Source organism: Taeniopygia guttata, chromosome 2 (genome assembly GCF_048771995.1).
Source record: "Taeniopygia guttata chromosome 2, bTaeGut7.mat, whole genome shotgun sequence".
In the NCBI taxonomy this organism is placed as follows: domain Eukaryota; kingdom Metazoa; phylum Chordata; class Aves; order Passeriformes; family Estrildidae; genus Taeniopygia; species Taeniopygia guttata.
The window spans coordinates 28,146,475-28,166,429 of NC_133026.1; the positions used below are offsets into that span (position 1 = coordinate 28,146,475).

Below are 19,955 nucleotides of genomic sequence, written 5' to 3' on the forward strand. Positions count from 1 at the left end.
ACATTCTCTGTAATAGAATTTTAAACACTGATTGCCTTGACTATAAAATAGATTCCAATGTTTCATCATGTACACACAATGGTTTGGGTTCCCACAGAGTGCTCCAAAATATAGGGTTAGTCAGAAATTATTTTTCTCTAGCAGTTGCCTAACTTTTAAGTAAGAGGATCACAAAATAGAACAGTTCTCCAGTTCTCCTCTTTGCTCCTTAAGGTCAGATTTGTGACCCTTTTTGCTGAGAGTGAAGCAGAAAAAGTCTTCCACTGGAGGTGCAGCACTTGTGTTGGACAGTTCTGTCTGAGACTAGACTAGTAAATCTCACTCATATAATTCATTCTGTCCTAATTCTTAAGGATCAAATGAAAGAAAGGAATCAGTAAACGTAGCTTAGTACAGGCGTTTTACCTTAATACTCATAATATCCTAAAGAATGCTTAGGCAGCTGTCACATTTTAAAATTTAGGTTCCTTCTTGCTTGGACTGGATTTTTGAATGAAAATTGAGTTGACTGGTGGTTAAATTTCATGGCTTTGCCTCTGTGAGATGCAATTTCAGTAGGCTTTCTCTGAGACTTAAAAATATTTAGTCCTTCTTCATCTTAAGTTTATTAAATTCTGTAGTAGATATTAGGCAAGATCTGTATATGAGTGAGTCAGTTATGTTAAGAGGGGGGGAAAAAAGGTGAGTACCAAATTCCCAGATTAGCAATACCACTATGATATTGAGGGAGTTTCTTTGGAACAGTAGTGACTGCAACAGGGTGTCCTGTCTTTCAGCAAAAATAGTAGTGTCCCATGTAGGCTAACCTGGTCACCAACTGCTCTTCCTGAATGCCACTTCTGCTGTTGCAATGGAGATGTTGTTTTGGACACTTGGGGAGAAGATGATTCACTGCAAAATGCCATTTGTGGCTAATGATCACCCGCAGTGTTACAGGGTTTTCACAAAGGTAAAGCAAAGAGAAAAAAGCCATGGCCCAATTAAGATCTCCCCAGTTTTTGATCTTAAATCGGTAGCTCTAGTTTTTTAGCTTTGTTAAATGATCTGACTGCACAAAAAAGTCACAATTAGTTGAACTTGCTGAAGGAGTTTTTTAACAGAATGTCATGAGTTTATAAACTGATCTTTCCCTTGCAAATTTCAGCTATTTGAGAACTGGGCCTTAAGTTGTCTATTCACAATGATCTTGTTTTTTTTGATATAATGATCTAAATGATTTATTATTCAGTTCTTAGACTGTTGTTTTATTTCTGTTGATCTTTGTTTTTCTGCTTAATTTCTATAAATTACTGTACAGTTTCCCATAAGGTATAATTAAGCAGAATTGCTAAAGTTTTAATTATTGTGTATTATAGATGTTGAAAGCAACATTAGCACTTAGCTTTTCAAAATGTGATAGTATATTTATAAGAGAGCATTTATAAACACATTTACATATAGTTAAGATGAAAAAGGTATTTGAATTGTAGTCATTAGCATTTCTTCAAACATATGGCATACCAGCAGAAGCCATGGGCCATGCCTTCATTAACTGAACACTGTTTCATCAGTATCTCAGCTTCCTGCTGTGCCACCCTGTAGCGTACCCTTCTGTCCCTGAGGTTTCAGTGACAAGGGACAATATGTCCCCAAGGTGAAAATCTGGGAAATAACGCAGATTAGCCCTTAGAGGAGTTCTTATGATTATTTAATCATACTTAGGAAAGAAGTACACTGTACTACAAAAGAAAAGCATTAAAAATCCTACCAGCCTACTATTTTCCATGTTGCAGCATATGATGGTCTCCTCAGTGCACCTTCAGCATAGCTACAGTGGAACATGACAGCTTTATACTGCTTTATTATGAGGCCAGCCTTTTTCAAATTTGTTCATATAACGGGTAAAGCTTACATTGGTACCAATAGGTGCTGTAGGTAATTCAGCATTCATTGTCCATAATGTTCAGGTGATGGATCAAGATTTAACTTCTCTTAACCATGGTACATGCAGCCATTTAATTTTATTTCCTAATAAAAAATGGAAAAGGAATAAAAATTCTCATATAAATGTCATAGTCATATTTTATTTGTGCATTTCTTAAGTATATAAAGATAGGTCAATATGGCAAGCAGAGACATTTGTCTTAGGTCATTAAATTCTCTCATATACTACCTCTGAAATGATAATCTTTGCTTATAAAGTATATATTTTGGAAAACTCTTAACAGAAATTTTAAAAAACATATTTTGTTTGACACTTTTGAAAGTAAGGTTAGATTTTGGGGCTGAGGGTGGGTTGGTCTTTTTGGTTTTTAATGTGCTTTTTTTCATTGCCTTGCACTCTCTCTTTTTTTTTTTTCTCATTGTGACACAGAGTAGTAAAAAGCATTGAAGTGGAAAATAATTAGCAAAAATATTTTATCAGTTTCTTATGTACATTGATCTTCTTTCTTGCATTTGTATCTCTGTTCTGCAAGAAGAGTTGGAGCTATATAGAAGTAGCCCTCTGTCTTTGAAATCCAGTCAGTAAAGTCTGTTCTTGGATTAGGAGGGAACAAACAGCAACTGGAGGCAACATTTTTAAATCCTAATTATTAAGTCAGCTATTGAAAGAATCATTATAATATTAAACCATATATTATGCTACAATATAATCTACTATTCTTCCTTTAGAAAGTGTACTCTTCAACATGCATTTAGGAGAGGAATTTAAAATCATTGTTTAACCTAGTGCAGATACAGAAAGCACGGATTTAAAAAGCAAGCTTTGATTTATATAATTACAAGCATCTGAAACAATTTATATATTTTTATATAATTTCTCACAGTTTTTGTCAGGCCTAGATGTCATTATGACAGGTTTAGAAACATTTTGGTAGTTAGTCAAAGAGTTTAAATTGGCATAAGTTTTACCTTTATTGTTTTTATATGGGAGGAATCTGAAAATCTCTCACTACAGTATCCACCACTAATCAATGGTGCAATGGAAAGCTCTCATTAACTTTAACCCTCCGACCCTGACATTATTCTACTCATCACAGCAATCATTAGCAAAATGAAAAACAATCAACCAGCGTATCTACATTCTACTAATATTAATGCTTTCACTCTATTACACATGAATGTCAAATGTGACAAAAATCACTGAACTTCAAATGTATACATAACAGATTTTGGTATATATAAATCACCAGTTTTTGTTATTCTCACTCAACAGCAAAATCAAAGTTACAGTGCCAAAGGGGCCCATACCATTTGCAATCTGTAGCATTTCCAATGTATTTTCAACAATATTGTAAATATTTATGGAGTTTTATAAAGACTCTATGATTCCTTCTGCTTGTGATGCATCAACAAGACACAGTAGGATATCATAGGCAGATATTTACTTCTGGGAATTCCCTTTTGGACTCTTTTTGGTTGAAAACGACTTCATGACATACAGTACCGCAAATCCCCAGAAATGTACCATGCTATTATTGCCAGCTGAGCTCTTCCAAGTAAAGATGACATCAGCCATCTGTCATGCTATACTAATGCTAGGAAGGAAAGCCAACTGAAGAGAAAATAAATACCTTTTATATCTATTATCCAAATATTTATATTAAAAAATGAAACTATTAACTTCTTACTAGCAAAGTTAATTTTTGTAAGCGAATGATCTTTTCTGTGTAAACAACATACCTAAAATGTCCTGGTCTTTTTATCTGCCTAACCTAAGTTATGTCACGAGCATATGTTTGAAATGCTGGTCTTTTGCTACATATTGGTAGATAAGAAAATATGATTCCAAGTAGTGATTTTCCTCCAGACCTCCTAGATGAACTCTGCCAGGTACGAAGTAGCTGCGTCAATGTTCCATACTGCTCTGCTGAGGTAAATGGAAGTTTCCCAGAATCTAACAGTGTAGGAATTACATTCTCCATCACATCTTTTTACTTTTTTTACAGTTCTGCCAATCAATACGGAAAGTGTCTAAATTAATGGCAACATCATAATAAAATGTTTAAAAAGTCCAAACTATGTCAGGTATCTACTTCCCCTCAGTGCAGGGAACCTGTCTGTGAGGAAGTCTTTTGGATAAACTAAAAAACTATTTTACACTGAGATTAGTCCTGTGCATTTATGTCTTATTTCTCTGTCACTCAACAGCATATGCTTGAAGTTTGAACTAAGATGATGTTCAAAAGCTCACATCAGAATAAAATTAAGGCTAGAAAAATAAATCTCAGGAAATGTAAAAAAAATTAACAGCCTGCTAGGCCATTCACTGACAAGAATGTAGTATGTTGCTGCTGTAAAAAGTATCCAAAAGCACATGTATGATTATTTAGTGCTATTGTCATTAATGTTTTTCACACTGTTAAAATTTTTTTTTTCTTTTTTAAAAGAAGCAAGACAGAACTGAGCATTCACACATAGCACTAGAAACACAAATAAATATCACCCATCTCTCCACACTCTCACATTGATTTTTTTCTTATCTGCCATTTAACATTGTGAGCATTCCTATTAAGTTAACAATGCATTTTCGGAAGTGATTTCTTACAAAATGGAAAATGAGAACAATAGAAGTTTCAGAAGGTGTGTTTCTTGGGCTGTAAACCTTTTGACTTCATAGTCTAGAATAATGTGATTAAAGAATGAAATTTTTGTTAGATAACATATAATACAGAACAAATAATTAACATACGAAGATTTTCTTACAATCTCTGCTTCCTGAGCTTCTCAACTGGTTGAGTCTTCTAATGGTTCTAGTTGGATTTTGTAAATACTCTGACTATTTTAAGCCAGTGGATTTCTTGTCTCTTTGCAGGTTAAGAAATTACTTAACAGTAACAGCATGACTGTGTTTTGATTTTTTTTCTAAAATATTGGAACAGAAAAGCAAGAGGAAGAGGGGAGTTTCTTTATTATGATATTTCCTCGAGATCTTAAGGTCATAAAGGAACATCTGATTTTGGGAAACAAGAGGTGATTAGGAAAAAAGTCAGTAATTGAGTGCATAGATTACATGTATCACTTGACACCCAAAAAGGCAGAACATTCTTTTATGTCTTCTGCAGAAAACAAGGGTGAGTTACAATTCTGTATGGTAATTGTAGCAAATAAAATTACATAACTTCTGGACTGATTACTTCAACTAATCAATTTTTTGGGGGATGAACTTCAACTTGGATTACCACAATTCTATTTCCAATGACAACCGCATTGAAAAATAAGATGTGAATTTTAAAATAACGTTTTTGTGACTTCAGCTTATTTACTGAGTCAAGAAACCAAAATGTTTTTAGTTATCACGTCTCTCAATAAGAATATATCTGTCTGCTTTACAACCTGGTAAGACCTGAAATTAAAAAAAAAAGTTTATTTTCTGCACTGTAAGTCTTAGCAATAAGCCATTTCTGAACCCAGAAGAAATAAGATTAGTCATTCTTTGATTTCCAAGTAAAATTTATGCCATATTTTAAGTAAAACATTTCCGATTAAAAGAAATTTTATTTCCTTTATATTTTTGCTTTAGATATCTCTATTTCCTAAAGAGAAACAGGTAAGAAAAAGGAGATTTCATCATTCCCTTTCTCCAGGGAGGTTAAATAAAAAACAAGGACCGGAAGCTTGGAGTTTAAGGAGAGGTAAAAGAAATATTTGTTTTTTCTGAAATAAAATAATAATTAAATAAAGAAAATACTTATTGTCATTTTTATCAAATAAATTTACAGATCTTTGCATTATTGTTTTAAACCTTGCCAAAAAAAGAGACAAGTCCTTAACTTTAGACTGACTGTTCTCTATTTTTGGGTGCTGTGATCACTAGATTCTGGTTTCCATTTGAACAGCTGAATATTCATCTATTTCAGTAAAATGCAAAGTCTAAGTTGGGAGGGTAGCAACAGTCTAAGAAGCCTATTGTTATATGAAATTTATACCATCATAAAAATGAATGGTTTTGAAATTAAAGGAAAATGTTATTTTTTGTTTCTTTTTTACAATTGCCTGGAAAGTAATTAAAATTAAGAATAAGGGGGTGAAAAGAATGTATAAGTAAATTTATTTAGAAAGAGAATAGAACAAAAGAATTGTTGTGGAGATGCAGAATGAGAGAAAAGAATAGAAGGTTAAAATCAACTGTTAAGTAGAAGGAAAGATATACCATCACCTTAGTGTGATTTTGGCTATCTATTCATTAGGAGGCACTCATATACTAAAAAAACTCACTTGACTGATAAAAAGCAATGTGCAAATATATGCTGCAACATAAATTTAGGAGGAAAAAAGGCATTACTGAAACCTGAATTTCTTTATTGAATAATTTACTTTGTCATCATAAATGTAATTCTATATTGCTTTGCTGTACAACTTCTGGAGAGATGTGTTGGTTAAGCCAGGTCCCAAGAGGGATGGCTGAAGAATGATCAAAAGCTTGGATTAATTATTTTTTTTTTTTACTTATTGTTGGTTTTATAATTTTGTTTTGGTTCCTGGAATTTCTTACTAATTTTACAAGTCCTCTTATAGACTGTTTTTTTAAACTTCCTTCCTGTTTATTTAATTTAATGGATGAATACAACTATTCCACAGAAATTACAATAGCAGGAAAGACCATATGCAGCAGACTGTGACAACATCCATTCTTGTAATAGGGCTTTGATAAATTCTGACAGTTGTGAGTCCTCTAATACAGAAACCATTTGACACTCTTACTCTGTATTGAGATCATTACATATCAGAAGTAACCAGTGACTACTGAATCTCTATTTGATGGCATCCAAGTGCACTTCTGCGCACTCATGAAATAAAGCACAAAAAATTCACCGGAGAAAGATAATGGGGGAAAATAAGACTTCTTTGTGTTTGGTGATCTTTCAGGACTCAGGTTGCTGTGTTGTTAATCTATTCATGAAAAAAATTTTAGCTTTTTTTTGCTAATTTTCCTAAGTGATTAGATTTTAATGCTGATTGTGCTCTACTTGGGCCAGTTTAAGGAAAAATAATAAAACTGCTCTGAGTTCCTACACTCCAGAGAAAAAGTCTAAGAATACAAGACTGTACTTATTGATACTTCATTAGATAACTACTCTGGTTTCAGCAAAATGGGATGACAGTAATACAGTAATGGCAAATAGACCATGATGCAAAGGTAACCTTAAAGGATATCCTCAAAGGGTAAGGTTAAAGAGGGTGTAGTGCAAAGTTTTCCCACAATTAGCCTGGTATAAATTGGTCATAATTGAGGCCAGACTAAAGCACATATTATGAATCAGTTTTGAAATATTTGTTCTCAGATTAGCAGAAATTAAGATGGCTGGCTCACAGAACTCAGATTTAAGATAAAAAGTATATCCTCACCATAATCTGCATGCCAGTTCCTTTGCATTATGGATGCTTGACTAACTTCACATAACCTTTTTATGCCAATGTGAATAAGTTATTTTATAGTCAAATATTGGTGCATGCATATAAAACAACAACAAAAAATTATCTCTGAGTTTCAGAAAGGATGACAACTTTTTTTTCAGACAGAAATGACAGTCCACTACAATTCACCACCATCCAAGTGCAAAGCATCCTACAAGAAATTGATTGTACAAGTAATGTCTGAGAAACTGCAAAAGCATATAATATTTTTTGGGTGAGTGGAGACTTGTGTCATGATTACTTTTCCCATAATGCCAGTTAGTGGGGTTTTTATGTGTTGCAGTGATTTCCAGACATCTGATATTTCATCATGTATGAAATTGATCCAATACCTCAAATGCATGGGCTGTTTAAATAAAAACTGAGAGCAGGGTTTTCCTAATTGAAGGGACAGAGAAGATTTGATTTCATTCTCAGTTAAAAGGAGTACTTTCTTTGATTGTTAAACAAAGTGTTGTACTAAATATGAGAGGAGCCATTTTTCAAAATATTTCAGCTAAACTTGTATTCATTGGTTTCCCTCAGCTAAAATAATATTAGATGCAATAATATTGCACAGTTCGCTGCAAAATATGTTTTAATTTTCCCAAAAGAAAGAAAACTTGATGAGGATTGCTTTTGATAAATACAGCATATTTGCATATTGTAAAATAAAATATGCTTCTTTGCATGGACTCATATAACAGCATATATCAAAAATTGTATTTCTTGGGAACAAAGGAAAAGAATCCCTGAATTTATCTGCATACTTTAATGAATAGGCAGGGGTGTTCTATTTTCTTTCAGCGTCTGAGGAAGCTACATTTATGAAGGTCATACTCCTGTAAGGATTTAAAAGAAACACAAAACCTTTTTATCTCTTGCATATATGAACAAAAGGATTTAAATGTATATATATATATGGCAACTTGAAGATAGGGAATTTTATAAGAGAGTTTGCAATTGGGAGTGGTAGAACAGTGCAATAACCATTGCAGATAACATTTCAAAAGTGCATCCTTTCTAACCTTCTGTTTTCACTCTTAACATTCTGAAGTCTTTAACTTAGAGATGTTTTTAGATGTAATCTCCCCACATCCTTGCTGTTTGCTTTCTGTTTAATACTTTGTTTTAACTTTGCTACTATATACATTTAGTGATGCTAGATTTTATTTGGGACAGTTTGAGGGAAAAACATCACTGTCTTTAGAGATATAAAGTAATCATGTAGCATTGTTTGTCTAAGCATGGAAAACTGATAGTGACAGAAATTGAAATGCATTATGTTATTGCAAAGAGAAGTACCTTGGAGTGGTTTGATGAGAACTGATGTTGATTTGACAGAGTTCTCATCTATTCAAAGCTACTTTCCCCATCTGAACGGTGTGGTTTTTTACAAGAGTGTTCAGCTTTGTTCATATTTTCTTTGCAATGGAAATTTAATTGCTGCTATTTTGGTTGTAATAATACTGGGTTAGCAGTGAGCATTTTGGAAAGAACTTCACTGTTAGAGTAGGTTATAGAGATGCATGCTATGGGTTATCTGGAGTTATCAGTAGGCAGTGCTTTTTGCTGTTAACGATGTGCCTTTCCTGTATGTCCGTGCCAGGATTTGGTGATTCAGTGGAACATATATTTGGAGAAGTGGATTTATGCTCCAAGAACCAGGTGAACCCTTTCAGGGCTGACTTATCATAGGCAAGATTGCTTCAGAGAGAGAGCAAACATTGTGTTTATATTTAATACCTATTCCCAAAGAGTTCTATAGAGTAAGAATTAGTAGGCCAGGGACATTGCTATAGAGGTTGTAATTAAGACCAGCCCTCCAGTATAAGTGTGGACCTTGGTAGGAATATCTACCATAGAGGGAAAGTAGAACTTTAATATAGGAGTAAGCATTTCAGGAAAATGATGAGTCAGGTGCTGTTTTATATTGCTCTGGTATGATAGTGACAAGCACTAAGTAGCTGGTGAGCCTCCTAATGCTTCTCCCTTTCATGGTGCTGGAACTATCAAACTCTGTTAACAATCTGAGTGCACCTTCAGTTAAACCTTATAAAACTGGTAAGCACAATTTGAGGATTTGTAGTCCTTTCGCAGCTAGTTTGATTTCTAGAGAGTAAGAAGCAGTTTTAAATAAAAGCTGACAGAACTGAGAACTGCTGTATGAAAACTTAAAAGGCATTTTGCTTGGAACATTTGCTATATCCTGTTTCTGAAGAAAATCTGTTCTATGTATATGTTGTGAAAGTTAACAGATTATCAACAGAAAAACATCAGCTCAAAGCAACAAATGGCATCAAGTTATTTTCATAAACAAAAATTTAGGGATTTATTCTGTACAACTTTATCTTTAAAACAGTGTCATGAACTATTTGAAATTGTGTTGCAGTTTTAAGAACAAACTGCAATGGTATCTCAAATACGTCCTTTATTTCTCTGTTCCATTTTTATTGTATCTGACCAGATGCTTCAAGTAATTATATGTCTGACACAGACAAGTAATAGTGACAAATGGGTGATCCTATCTCTCTCTGACTCTAAAGGATTGTCAAGACGTTAGTTGATAGATCGAAGTTGAATGTAAAGAAAAAAATTAAATACTCAGTCCTGTGTAATTTATAAATCAGGACATTTGGTATTAATCTACCTTCTGCAAAATGAACCAACTTAGGGGAAGATGTCCACATTAACCGGAGAGATGCTCTATAGAAGCCACATTTACAGTTACAGCTAACTTGGGTTCAAGTCTAAATGTTAAAATCTTCTTTATCCAACTAAAAAGGGGGCTTTTTAATACATGCAGGAACACTTCCTGCAATAATCTCCACATGTACTTTTTATAAATGTAAACACTAGCTGTTGCTATGCCCTGATTTTATTTTAACCTGAACTGTATTTACTATACCTAAGGATAATTCACATGTAGCAAAGAGCCCTAATATTTGTATTTTAGAATAAATATTATGAATATCTCTCTCAGGGGAAAAAAATGTTTAGATAACCTGCCTTTCACACGGAAAAGCTGCCTGCTGAACCTTCAAGCCAGCAGTTCTTCCCTGTCTTTCTAACTGAGGGACAGTACTACATATGAAAATTCAGTGCCTCCTGGCCATACTTAAGAAACCTTATTTCTTTGTGAAAGAGGGAGAATGTATGCGAGCTGTAAATAAATAATGATTGCCAAAGATCAGAGGAATTTTTACACAAGACCAAAGCAATTTAAGCTCATTCTTTGATACAAACCATTAATAATTCAACACAGTGGTAATTTTGGTATTGCTAGAATTCCTAACAATTGAACTGATCTCCAGGTTGTTAGCAGATCAGTAAGAATCACGTTATTAGTAGCTGACTTCTGCTGAAGTAATATGATTCAATGCTTAATTTAAGCATTAGGTATGGCTTTCTAAGAGGCTCTGGAAATCTCTGTGAAAACAACACAATACTCATTTGATAACAACACACAGTTCTTTAACAAGTATTTCATGCCCACTTGTCAAAAGCAATCGCTGAACTACTCTTCAAGTAATTCAGGAGTTTGATTTAAAAGATGATACCTTAATGAAACAGCATGCTTAGACATCATAGAGAAAAACCAGCAAATCTTCAACCTCTTATCCCTTCCAATAGGAATATCTAGAATAATTATATGCTCACTGAGGAAGGTTTAATCCTATTATAAACATATACAATTCAGTCCTATGTTAGTGGGGACTCATCCACAGAATCCTACTCCAAAAAAAATAAAGGTTATGAAACATGAACACTGACTTCTTTAAAGGAAGATTATTTCACTTGTTCATCCTGCCAAGTCTCAGGCATTATGAGCTGGACATCTAAGAGAATCTTTCTGCTTCTGTCATTCCTACACCTCACATATTTGCCGGGCAGTCCCAGGTCCCAGGCCCTAGTAGTGACCACACCAGCAGAGAGAGCAGAGCTGACCCCTTCCCATCAAGGGAGCGCATGGAGTTTTACAAAACCAGGTGTGCTTCCTAGTGAAGTGCAGAGACCAGGCAAGAACCTTCATCTTACCCTCTGCTTCTTGCAATGTTTTAAATCTTTTCCTCTCTGGTGGGGTTTGCCTTACCCATCAGATAAAGTAAATCTCAACACCCTTCTTAGGCAGATATCTTGCCACAGGTGTGACCTTTTCTGCAGACCAGAGAAGGGGCGCCTCACACAAAGTCAGGAACACTGACAGGACCAACTATATGAGATGGGTGAAAAAATGGGAAGTGGCCAAGCTTTCACGTGGGAGCGAAACAGTAATACTCAGTTCAGAGTGCTATTAGGTAAAATAGTGATCCAGGAAATCTTTCTAATATATAATCATTTCCTGTTAACAGTCCAATCTTGCTTACTGTAGATAATGTTCTTTTACTGGGTTTTTTTCCTCAGCTAATGTAAAATATACAATTGCATTGAAGACAGTGGAGTACTTGATTTCTCTTAACTGAATAGCTGTCCAAACAGAAGAGAGCATTTAAGTTCCAAAACACTTTCCTTTCTTTTCCTTTTATTTACTGTTAAATAAATATTTGTTATTTTTTAACAAATAGTGAGGCAAGGAAAAGGAAAGGAAAAGGAAAGGAAAAGGAAAGGAAAAGGAAAGGAAAAGGAAAGGAAAAGGAAAGGAAAAGGAAAGGAAAAGGAAAGGAAAAGGAAAGGAAAAGGAAAGGAAAAGGAAAGGAAAAGGAAAGGAAAAGGAAAGGAAAAGGAAAGGAAAAGGAAAGGAAAAGGAAAGGAAAGGAAAGGAAAGGAAAGGAAAGGAAAGGAAAGGAAAGGAAAGGAAAGGAAAGGAAAGGAAAGGAAAGGAAAGGAAATAATAAAAATAGAAGAAAAGAAAATAAATAAAGAAATCCAACATAAAGTAAGCTGGCAAAACAGTGATTTAGTTTATCTTCAGACAGGGTCAGTTAAAATATTTCTGTTCTGGCATGTGCATTCATCTTCTGAACAGGCTGGAAATTCAACTGAATGAGCACCTGATCATCCATTACTAATAAGCCAGATATGCCCTGTTATTTAATTCGCTCTTTCATTATTTCATACAGTACATATTGCTTTACACTGTACCAGTCAATGTAATGGCGAAAGCTCGTCTTCATCCTTTTCACTTTCCTTACTTGTAAATGGATTTAGAAAAAGGAATGTAGTCTATTATTCAGAGATGGTTTTTTAGATGGTTCACAACAGGTTAATGAATGATGTCTAATACTCATATTAGACCAATCATATTAATAACTGAGAAAAGCACATGAGGGTCATAGTGCTAATTGCATAGGAGGTCCAGCCAGAAGGCATTTTTATCTTAGAATTCAAGACACACTAAGTTTGACTAATCACCCACAGTGTGTTTGCAATTAAAATAACACTGTATTAACCCTGCCAATGTGAGGTATCAATATTTTATGTGTGGCTTGACAGTTCTAAGCTGAACATTTGTAGTGCTTGATATTGTACTCACACAGAAAGCACACAGCTCTTGTTCTGCTCTAGACTGCAGCCACGGATGCTACACAGGGGAAAATTCAGAGGTATTTTGTTCCTGAAATTTAATTTTCATCTATTATTTTTAAGAATGGCTCTAGTATCATCAAAAAGGGGTAGTTTTACTTTGAGTTGCGTTATACACCACAAAAAATCTTGGGTGTTTTAGATGTTAATCACAGTATTACAGATATCAGTGGGAAAAAGTTTCTGATTCATTGAGCTCCATGAAAGAAATTAATTGAAGAATTGAATTGAATAAAATGAAGAATAATGTTTCATTTTAGCATGACCCTGGCTGATGCATAAAGTTCAAAGTAGGCACAGGGGCTGCAGCACTAACAATAGGTCCATGTATGAAGCAGATCACCTGGTTTATTTTGGCATGGGGTTCAGGGCATGCGTATTCTGATAATGATGTGAACTTCATGTTTACACATGTAAAAAAAAAAATTTAATCAACTTCACTTGCAGGTTGAACTTAATTTTCCAAATCTGATTGTCAAAGAAGAAAACATTGGTTCTTCCTCCTTAGCCCACGACTTCAAGGTCTCTTTCACACTCTGTCCAATTTTCCTGTGGATCTGGTTTTCACTGGCCATGATTGTCTGAAACCCACTCAAGCTGAATCACTTACAACTTAAAAAGAATAAAGAAACCCTGTTCCTCTCCCCCAAATTCTGGTGAGTGCTGTGGGTACTCAAATTCCCAGAACACATGCCCAGAATCATTGCATAACTCTTTACATTTTCTTTAAAAGTTTTTTTTTTCTGAAAGCCAGGTGGTTTTTGAGGTTTTTAAAATTCTACTGAACTTGTTATAAAACAAAGTAAAAACTGTAAACCACTTGAAAATGTCTGTTCACAATGAACAAGCACTATCTTCTTTGTTGTATCTCAGGTGTTTCATGATATGCTTTTGTGCCAATGGATTTCTTTTATATATTATTCGTGTTAGTACTCTGAACACTTTCAAATGTTTGTCAATTGATGGTCTCTACATAATAGGTACAATCTATATCTGGGTCAGACCTTCCAGTTCAGCTACAATAGTGTAGCTCCCTGGAGCTAAGATTTTTTTGTGTAATAGATTTGTAAAGAACTGAAATGATGCCAAGTAGACTTAAATGCTTTTTCTCAACTTTTGCAAACAGTTGTGCTTCTGCTTCGATGTTCTGCAGACAAATTTATATGAAGTTATTTCAGATTTTAGAGATCATATTGAGAGGCCTATGAGATATAAACCTAGTAAATGATTTTCTTTTTAGGCCCTTATATTCTTGTACTTGTACTTCTTCAGAAAGGTATTCCTGAAGATTCCTGTATTTATAGTTATGATCAAGGTTTTTAAACTACAGACAACACAGTATAATGTAAAAATTGCAGTGAAACTAAGATAAAAAACAAAATTCTTATGCATCAGCAGTTACTAGGTTCTGCTGAACAATAAAAAGGATTCAAATTAAAATTTGTCAGAAACCAGTTATTTAATTTTGCACACATAGTGGTTTGAGAACCACTTGGGTTTTTAGTGCCCTAAATCCAAACCCCTTCAAAATGAAAACTGGACTTTGAATCTTCAGTTTTTAAAGGACTATGGGTATGTATTTTTTGTTTTTTATTTCTGACATCTAGAGCTAATCAGAGCGTCTTGTCCCTTTGACTTCAGGGAAACTTTGCAAAGCTACCAATTAAATCTTCGTGCCTCTCCAGTAGATTTCAGACACAGTGAAAAGTCAGGCACTGCTCAATAAGTGGAAAAAATAGGCCGGTCTGATTGGATAACAAGACCCCAAAGTAGCCTGAGTGAAGTTCTGTAAGGACAGTGAACATCACTGTTCATGTCATCCATCTTTAGAAACCCAAGTTGGATCATGGCTCAGCAGTGGGATCTGATTCTCTGCAAGGTTGCTCTTTGGTTGCTTTAGCAAACTAAAATCTTGACATTATTGCACAGCCAGAAAGATGTTAAAATATTTTCACACAGGAAATCATAAAACAGTCATACCTGTACATGGTTATGTGTAATTACCTTACATACCCAAACAGGACTGGCAGGTTCAAAAAATCCTGTCTATCTCAGGATAAGCACTTTACAAATCCAGTTTCTTACTGAGGAGGGACAGCAAGCTAGGAGTATTTTTGACCTTGAGCCCTTGTCCATCATGCTAAACAGCTAAAGTATGAACATCAGAGGTTGCTCTGCACCCTGACAGAAGCGTGCATCCTTAAGTTTCTCTCCAGAAAGGCTGTGGTCATACTGTGCTAGAAAATCACAACAGCAACAAAGGATGTAGTCGTCTTCTAAGGAATATGACCATTCCAAGAAAAAGTAAAGAATCAAACACCTAATGCAATTCATACAGGTGAAGTTCATGTTGGATTGTGAGGGCTGGGGATGGTTCTTTTTCTTGCAGGACAGGGATATTATTTTTCAGACTTTGGCCTGGTTTTATTAACTTTTTTTTTTTTTTAAGACTTTTGTTGAACTGCAAAAGCCAAATGTAAATCCAAAGTTTCCTGCTGCAAAGAGTAGTAGTTCGAAGATCACTGGAGAATCTGCAATACATACAACTGGTATAATTTTAATTTCCATTTCTAGGCAGAGTTTGTTTTCACTCCCAGTCAGATTAAATTGCCCATTTGTGCTTTAACATCTTTTATTTTTCCAATGAACAGTCACTAAAGTTTTCCATTCCTGAGAGGAAAGAGACTGCGTCACCAAAAGACTTTAAACCATCAAAATTGAATGTGAAGATTCAAGGGCTACTATACTATAGTGCTGTGCAAGGTCTAAAGCCAGTAAGTGAAGGAGAACTGCAGAAAAATTTGTTCTCTTTCTGTGTCTATGTGCACATGTGTACCTGTGTTTGGCAGCACCCTCAGCCTGCTGCTGATGGTGAGAGTCTCTTTACAAGCAATCCAGAGGAAGGCATAGCAGACAGCAAACTGGCAGGTACTAGGTAGAAAGAAGAATAGGCTAGTAAGAAGGTATTGGATGTCTGCATATGCAGTCACAATGATAGTGGACCTAAAAACCTTGCAGAAAAGTAAGAAAGGGTTCAGGATATCTCTCGTTATCTTAAATGAATTTTTATATATATATATATATATATATAATATTTTTTCTAAAATAGTCTACTCAGGACATGGAATTACTTCAAATCTCCTTTGTTGTTCTTGTTTGATTTCTTTTTTTTGTTTTGTTTTGCTTAACTTTGTTAACTTTGTTAATATTGGAAAAAGAGTCCAGTAAGAAGTAAGTAAGTAAGGAGAGGTGTTGGTAACATTTAATTTATCAACATATACTTATCTACTCAGTCTCTCCAACCACAGTGGTGCACCAAAAGAGAGCAGACAGCAGCCTTGAGCTAAAGCATCCACCGTGCGGCTGCTGAGTTGATGTGTCTCCAAAGTGCCTGAAATTAGGCATAAGAGAAAGATAAGGAGGATTCTTAGCATGAGCTCTCTCTCTCACCATCCAGATCATGCATCCCCCAACTGCAAGGTGACTAAGGGCAGAGGGAGGGAGGCCAGCCAAAACCTTGCTAAGTTGTTGGTGGAGGCACAGAGCAGAGCTGGGTTTCCACTGTGACCTTTGCAGGGTGATAGACCGTGTAACACTGCAGACTGTTCAAGCCCTTTGTTGTTAGCTCTGCATGGAACTGGGGAGTATAAATATAGAGAGTATCACAGAAGTTGTTTATCATTAGAAGTTCACTTGTTTTCCTTCAGAGTATTTTTTAGAAGTTATTTAAACTTCTGTAGTCTGGAAATGAATCCATATGTGAGTGTGGGTATTTTGTGGTTTCCTCTGGCCAAGAAAAAACACAGTAGTGGTTTTTAGCAGACTCTGGGCTGGATTCCCCCCTGCAAATATTGGTGTATGCACAGTGGATGCTGCTGAACCTCACCTTGTGTAATCTCCAGCAGTGTCCCTTCTGGGAGTGAATCACAAAAACTGTATTCCCAGAGATCCTTATTATACTCATTTTTTAAGGAGCATAAGATTGGGTTGATTCTGCTCCATTGCTGTAATCCAACATCTGCCTTTCTGGAAAGAGAACAGATATCACTCGAGATCTGTTACACCACAATAAATTAGAAACAAGCCTTTTTTTACTTTCTTCTTCTTTTTTTACTTTCTTATAAGAGCTACATTGCAGTTTTGTTAGCAGTGAATACACTATATTTATACACTGAAGTGGTTTTAGCATTAAAATTTAATTCCTAGTCATTATTAATAAAAATTTCCTAGGCTGTCTAGCAAATGGTAAGAAAGTTATCTTTAACTGAGCCTGATGTAAAGTATGTAAAGTAGAGTTTTAGGATTAAAATTAGGCAGAACAGATGCACTTGAAACAGCAGTCACTTTAAACATGCACACTTTCTTCAGGGAAGGAAGACTTGTGACCATTTATTTTTATTAAGAAAACTCCATAAAATTTGCTTGCCTTTTTAGAATCATAGAATTGTAGATTCATAGAATGATAAGGCACCTTAAAAATCATCTAGTCCCAATGCCCCCCCACCATGGTGGGCAGGGACGCCTCCCATTAGACCAGGCTGTTCATGTCTTATCCAGCCTGGCTTTGAACACTGCCAGGGTTGGAGCATTCACAACCTCTCTGGGCAAACTTTTCTGGTGCCTCAAGACCCTCTCAATAAAGAATTTCTTCCTAATAGCTAAATTATTCATTTAAATTTCTGTGAAATATTCTTAAATACCTAAATTTTCCCTCATTCAGTTTGTACCCATTACTCTTTGTCCTATCACTACAGTTCCTGAGAAGAGTCTTTTTTTGGCTTCCACTTCAGATACTTGGAGTTGCTATGAGTTCTCCATGCAACCTTCTGTTCTCCAGGCTGAACAGTCTTAATTTTCTTAGTCTGTCACTGAACTGTCTGAACTGTGGTTCACTGTTTGAAATACTGTATTCTATGCAAATATCCTTAGGCTGAAGTTTTGTGGGAAAAGAGGTTGTTCTTTTGGTCTGGTGAACATGCAGTTCTGAATGAGATGTCTAGGGGAGCAAAAATGTTGTTTGGAGTTAAAAAAACATTATTTTTTAAATATTCCTTTAGTTTGGTTTTTTTTTTTCTTCGAAATATGCCTTTAAAATTATTATGGAAAGAAAAAAAATAGGACACTTTGAACTGGAAATTAATATGCTTGTTTTGAAAATAATGAGGACATACTTTTCAAATTAATTTGTATTATTATGAGAGAGATGTCTTATAAGGTAGTACATCTGAGTATTTTCATGCCTTGCAAAGTAGAGTAAAAAAATCAAAAGGAAAATTTTGGACAGCTTTGGGGTGGGTTTTTTGTTTTTCTCCATTGATTTGGGTCTAAGTGATTTGGAAAACACATTTGCTTTGAATTTTAGCACATGTCATTTTAGCACATTAGTGTTGAGAACATAGATTTCTAAGGATTAAATTCCAAGTATTTACATAGCTGTGTCTGTATTGTCTTAAAATAGCTAGAAAGCTTCAAGTATCTCTAATAGATACTATGTTTGCTTAGTAACTGATTTGTATATCTAACATATACTTAATAGTACATCTGAAGAGAGAACTAGGCTAAAGAGCCATGCAAATTTTGATCTCTAAATGTAAGCTGTCACTACAATTTGCACCTTCTGTTTGCTCTCTTCAGTTTTATGAGTAATTTAAAGTTACAATGCCTCTACCTTCCTCCACGTACTCATTCTTTTCTTCATCTCAGACAAAGGAAAAAATAATCCTACAAAAAAAAAAAAAAAAAAAAAGTAAAAACTCTATGCTTTTCTTCATTCCAGTTCAAGAAAGATACAATATATGGTTATAAGGTGGTGAGAATTCAGGGATAGCCTTTTTGGCAGAAGAACAATCTTGAGTTGTCTTACATGGGTTGCAAAACTGCACTTAGCTATCAGTGGTTGAATTCTTCCTATCTCTTTCTCGAGGCTTTGGAAATCTTCTCAAGATTTTAGTGTAATATATTCTCTCAGGTGTTGACTTTGCCTGGAGTTAGACATCTGTCTGTCGTGCCCTTGAAAATAGTTCCTTTTTATTTTAGCATAAACTTAAAACAAACTCAGTAGAAAACTCCAGGATGCAGGGGTGCTCTTTGTCAAGATGACACAGTTTATATGTACTTTATGAGACTCCTGTTTCCAAGAGCAATTAGGATGTTCTGAGTTATATCAAACTGTGTTTGCATTTGGATATTTTCATTCACTGATTTATTTTAGGTTTGTACACTGCATTGCAAAACATAATTTGCCTTACTCCACCTCATTAAAATTCATTTGAATATACAATCTTAGCAACCAACATTTTTTAAAGTTGTCTTTTGGATTTTGACCCCATGGGAAATATTCATGTAATCTAATGTAGTTGTTCTGAATAACGTCCCTGTTACAAACCTAAGGTAGGCTAAAATTAGGTGTTTACACTAAACAGAGGGACAGAGGCATTTCTAGAATATTATTCACAGAAGTTAGATGAATGAAAACATTTTGCTTAAATATTTCCTCAACATTTAGCATAACTATTCACTTTCAATGCTCTTATTTCAAGGTAAATTTGGAAGAAAACATAGCAAAAATATTCTTTCAAGGCAAATTTGGAAGAAAACATAGCAAAAATCTTATTATGTTCAGGGTAGCAGTGTAAACTTACCTCATGTTTCTCTGCCTGTGGTTTTATCTAAGGAAGATATTGTATTTAGCAGGTTTTCACACATGTATTGCTGTGCCTCTGGAGTTCAGTCCCCTGGGTAAAATTATGATGGAGCTGAAATGCCTTGCTCATGTAATGCTCTGGCACTGCCTATGGCCTAATGCAGGAGTAGTTTTAAGATTCAAATTCTGGCTAAGCCACTGCTCAGGAAGATCATGTGGCTGTTGGAAACACTGGTACTGAAAGAAAAATCCTTCCCAGATTTCTTTTCCTCCCATCCTGTGGCAGCAACAGTGGATTTTATGAACACATGGGACAGTTCTGAGTTTTAAATTATATCCTGGTCTCTCCCCCAGCCATATACAAAGTATGGGAGTTCTGTGGAAGGAGGAGAATGGACTCTATACTGAATTC

General features: G+C 35.0%; 1 long non-coding RNA gene across 1 annotated transcript in view; it reads left to right on the top strand.

Moving 5' to 3' along the window:
* Positions 1-8,199, top strand: part of LOC116807806 (uncharacterized) — a 54,400-nt gene extending 46,201 nt beyond the window's left edge. Inside the window, exons 5-6 of the long non-coding RNA XR_012054526.1 lie at positions 5,504-5,615; positions 7,500-8,199. This is a non-coding gene — a long non-coding RNA (uncharacterized lncRNA). The remainder of the gene's footprint in view (positions 1-5,503; positions 5,616-7,499) is intronic.
* Positions 8,200-19,955: the final 11,756 nt, after the last annotated feature.